This window comes from Aegilops tauschii, chromosome 4 (assembly GCF_002575655.3).
Source record: "Aegilops tauschii subsp. strangulata cultivar AL8/78 chromosome 4, Aet v6.0, whole genome shotgun sequence".
Lineage (NCBI taxonomy): Eukaryota > Viridiplantae > Streptophyta > Magnoliopsida > Poales > Poaceae > Aegilops > Aegilops tauschii.
The window spans coordinates 317,399,991-317,404,977 of record NC_053038.3 but is presented as its reverse complement, the minus strand read 5'-3'; the positions used below and the strand labels follow the sequence as shown (position 1 = coordinate 317,404,977).

General features: G+C 54.4%; 1 pseudogene; it reads left to right on the top strand.

Annotated features, from left to right (window-relative positions):
* The first annotated feature begins 402 nt into the window (after nucleotides 1-402).
* LOC109769725 (probable E3 ubiquitin-protein ligase RHC2A) lies at nucleotides 403-2,408 on the top strand (annotated as a pseudogene).
* Nucleotides 2,409-4,987: the final 2,579 nt, after the last annotated feature.

Sequence of the window (4,987 nt, the reverse complement as noted above, 5' to 3'; positions counted from 1 at the left end):
AGCCGTGTTTAAATAGAAGACATGTGAAATCTTAAACTTGCGCTTTTGTAGGCAAAGACAATCTTTGTTTGGATCGTAGCTACAAATACTCACATTATAGACAATTTTTTGTCTAAGAGGGTGTGGTATTCTTTTCTTCCGTTGCAACGCACGGGCCCTTTTATACTAGTAATAATAAAGCACGGGTTGACTCTCTCGGGTTCACCGTCGTTGCATTTTTGGAAAACAATCCCTGTGGTTTTTTAAAATTGAACCCGCAGTCCGTATTTAAGTGGACAGGGAAAACAATTCGATTTTGCAAATTAACCCCTGCAGTTTGTAAAAATTACGCTGGCGCTCCTTTCTTTATCTTATCCACCGACAGCTCCTAGGACCCGAGCTTCCTTGCCGCCCCGGCTGTGACGGCGGCTTCCTGGAGCAGATAGACGCGTCGCCGCCGCGCCGGGCCGTCGCACCCTCCGCCCCCACGGGGTCAACGAGGTCCTGCCCCGCCGCAGCCGGCGTGGCGCCTCGGGTGACCGCTCGGGGTCACCGTACAACCCAGTCATCGTGCTCCGGCGCTCCGCCGCCCCTCCCTGCGACGAGGCCCCCAGCGCCACCAGCAGCTTCGAGCTCTTCTACGACGACGGCGCCGGATCCGGCCTCCGCCCGCTGCCCGAGACCATGTTTGACTTCCTCATGGGGTCCGGACTCGAGCGGTTCCTCAAGCAGCTCGCCCAGATCGAGGCCGGCGGCTTCGGCGCCGTCCGCCCCTGCGACAACCCTCCGGACTGCAAGGCCGCCATCGAGCCCATGCCCACCGTCGCCGTCGCCGCCTGCCCTGGCCACGTCGGCGTCGACTCCCACTGCTTCGTCTGCAAGGAGGCCTTCGAGCAGGGCGACTAGGCCAGGGAGATGCCCTGCAGCCATATGTACCACCAGGACTGCATCCTGCCGTGGCTCGCGCTGCGTAACTCGTGTATCGTGTGCCGGCACAAGCTGCCCACAGATGTGGCGCGGCCTGCTCTGGTGATTGACCTCGGTGCCGCCGACGACCAGGGCAGCAACACCGGGGCTGAGGCTGCCAGTGAGGAGGAGACGACGGTTGGGTTCACGATTTGGCGGCTCCCTGGTGGAGGCTTTGCTGTTAGGAGGTTCGCTGGTGGCAGGAGGGTCGACGAGAGGGAGCTCCCCTCCCAGTTGTCTACACTGAGGTGGATGGGGGTTTCAACAATGGTGATGCACCGATGAAGATCTCATGGTCATCGAGAGGGAGCCGTTCGTCACAGAGGGGAGTTAGCAGATGCATGTTCGACAACATGTTTGCTTGGTTTGGACACACCCATCCTCGAGGTCGGAGTGGAGCTCGGTTTTCACCCGTGGTCTGAGGAGCCGGAGCACAAGCTGGAGATCCCAGGATAGCCACGCGGATGCGATCGCCAGGTGATGACTGCATCACGCAGTGGGGAATATGACAATTGGATGTTGGAGAGCCGCAGATGTTTGCTTCAGTTTGATGCTTTCTATATGAGTTGAGAGATAAAGAGGATTTGTACGTAGAGCGCAAATTGCGTGCTGTTTTGTACATACAGTAGCAGAACTAGAGATGTTGCAATGGAAATGTCCTCCAGTTTGCGCATTCAGGATGGTCTTCTTGTTGCATGTTGGAGTATGATTCAGCAAGACAAGTTTTGTTACTGATGCACGCATCTGGATAGTGAGCACTTAAATTGTTGGCAGCATTCAATTGTTTCTTCGAATTCCATCTCGCTCAATGCGACGGGGGTTCCTCCATTGTAACCATGACTTGTTGGAAGGTTCAGAGCGTAGCAAAGATTCAATAAAGCATCACTCAAGACATTTTCTGCTCTCCAATTGAATATTTTCTGCTCTTCAATTGGAAAATATGCGGCAAGGAGCAATGGCAAGCAGCAGCAGCGGTGGCAAGCAGAGGCAGGCTGCTGCCGTGTCGTGATTGAGGTTAAGTGTAGAGGGAGATGCAGGGTGGGGTGGGGTCCTAATCATCTGTATCATCAATGCTCTGGCTATCGCCTCACAATTATCGATTGGTGCTCCCGCCTCATCTGTGTTGGTCAATGGCTACGCTAGCAGATTACTAATCATATGAGATTCAGACAAAGTGCATACTACCGATTCCATGGGCTGGAGAAGGACACACACGGCTGCAAGATGCAGAAGAAAGGGAGAATAGCGGCAGATAACTACTCAAGAATTCCAAGTGCAGACCACGTTGGCAGATTACTATCACATTGGCTGATTACTAATACACACAGAAATTACTAGCTACAATTTATCACCAGGCAAAAAAAAAATTGTGTGTGCGCTACTACTGCTTATAGGGAATAGAGAATACAGATAATGTTGCAGATTATATATCAATGAGAATTTTTAATTCTTGCAGTTGCTAATGCACTGGTATTTTAAGTTTGCTTTGGATGTTTCACAAATAACATTCAATTCAGAGAGATGGAGATAGCTAAGGCAACGATGCAGTATCCAAGGAGAGATTCCACTTCATTCAAATTCCTTCTCACTACGATACATTTTTTCGATAAAGGATGGATTTTATTGCCTCAATATGAAGCATCAAGAGGATACAAATACAATGAGCACACACCCAGCCTTTGCATAACTAGGATACACACAGCCAACATCAGCACACACAAGAAAAAAAAACATCGGCAAATAGCAAAGTCATACAAGACCAAAGCTATGCCTATGCATAGAAAAAAAAACCAAAACATCAAATCTGCAATGGACAAACTACGGCACTGACCTTATCCGCACCAACTTTCTCATGACACCACAAGGACGGCAAGGTTCTTCAACAGCAACGCCTTCAAGAAGGAAGCGACGATCAAGCGCCGCCGTCACCGGATCCAACCATCAAAGGCTAGATTCTAGGTTTTCACCTTGAAGAAACGGTCTGACAGTATCCGAGCAATGCCTCCAACAAGGTCACGACGCCAAAACATCGCATTGCTAGGTATAACCAACTTGGCTTAGACCTAGGTTTTCACCTCGAAGCTCAAGACCGGATGCTCAAGTAGCACCACCATCAAAGTCACCATGCGTTGTCACCACCAATTTTCCTCGATCCCAGTAGCTAATGCGTTGTGACCACCGCCGCGCGCCACCATATCCTATGCGTCAAATCATTGATCATAGATTGCATCTCACTGTCAGGACAACCACTAGATCTGGAGAAAGAAATTCTCCGGAAGACCTTTCCGTGGCTACTGCAACCCGCAGCATAGCTGCCACCACGTCGGAGTGGTCACACACGATCCAACACCTATGGCAGAACCACGCCGGAGAGCCCTTTCCAATCCCGTCAACCAGGGCTACCGGATCCACACCGGTGCATCGGACCCGGGCAGCACACCTGGAGGTGCCGCCAGGAAGGAACACCCATGGTGGATCATCGCTGGAGCAGGGACACCGCAGCCCCGCCGGCAACAGCACCCGAGGTCCAAATCCGATGTTCCTAGTGACTCTCACTACGATAGATAAATGGACCTAATCTTTTTCAAATTTTAATTATTATCTTGCGTAGGTGTGGCTCATTGACAGGTGTGCGCAGCCGAAATCACTGCCTCAAGATTGATAACATTCGAACGCATTGTGCTCAGAGGAGAACCTGACCATCGACAACAAGGTGGAAAAAAGGTTAAGTGGTGCACAGGTGCGATGCCGTCTCAAAATAGATGTCGGAGTAATGGGCCACGGGTAGGCTAACCCGAGTCCCCGAACCTTCCAAGACATCGGGGCTGGCTGCGCCCCTCAAGGCATCAAGACGAAGTGCCGCCTTCTGGTGGCCGGCTGGAGGAATAGCCGGCTGCCCGTAGATGGCCGAGTTCCAGAGGCCGGCATCAAGACAATCCGACTCCTAGTGGGCGGCTTCCAGAGAAGCCGGCCCCTAGCAGTCGGCCCGTGGCGCCCACAAAGTCTGCACCCTCATCAAGAAAGACAAGACAGGGAGTGGCTACAGTGTAGCCCATCCCTCCCAAATTCAGGGCCGGGCGTGGCCACAGTGCTCCGTACAGGCGGAGATCTCCGCCCGGCGCGGCACTGTTGCCACTCCGCCCCTGACATCATCCCTGTCAGGCGGAGCCCTGCTCGCACGACCGCCTGTCGGTACGGCCTGAAGACGGCGGGCCCTACCAGGCAGCGGGAGCCCGAAAGACGGCGGAAGCCTAGCTAGTCGGACCCGAGGGAGGCCGGCCTCCAGCAGGCGGCTCGTTCCTTCCTCAGGGCCCCACACGCCATCAACCAGATAAGACGCGGTGTGGCTACAGTGATCTCCCATCAGGCGGCGGGACTGTAGCCACGCCCCCTGACCAAGCCTGCGTCATTAGCATCACGACTACAGTAATCAGCAGCCGACAAGACCCGCGAGCGACAGAGACGGCCTGTCGGCTCCGTACCAGACCAGTTGGCAGGGTCCACCAGGCGGCGGGCCCCAGCAGCCGGCGGAGAAGCCGGCGACCAGAGAGACTGATAGCCGGGTCCTACACCCGGCCGGATTACCATTGTACCCCTGGGGGTAGGCCTATATAAACCCCCAGGGCGCCCATGCAAAGGGTTGGAGCCTGTTAGACTTAGACCAGCACCTAGGGGAGAGGAGAGCAAGCCTTGCCTCCTTCTACCTCTAGCATACAGCTCGAGGAGCACGATTGTACTCACTAGTGCCTTAGTGATCATGCGGAGACCCCGCAGAGCAGGATTAGGGGTGTTATCTTCTAGGAGAGCCCCGAACCTGGGTAAAGTGCGCCGGCGTTCGTTTCTACGCCTCATCCCGCTTCCAGGCACCGGCGACGTTCTACTCGCCCCCACCATGATAAGCCATCCATTGGCATATGTCGCACCCAACCCCCGACATTTGGCGCCCACCATGGGGCCAGGTGCACCGTCGTCCGGAGACCTGTTCCTCCCTGGCGAGCGCAGCCAGCCCGGCACGCCAGACGGAGTCTGCGCCAACGCGCTG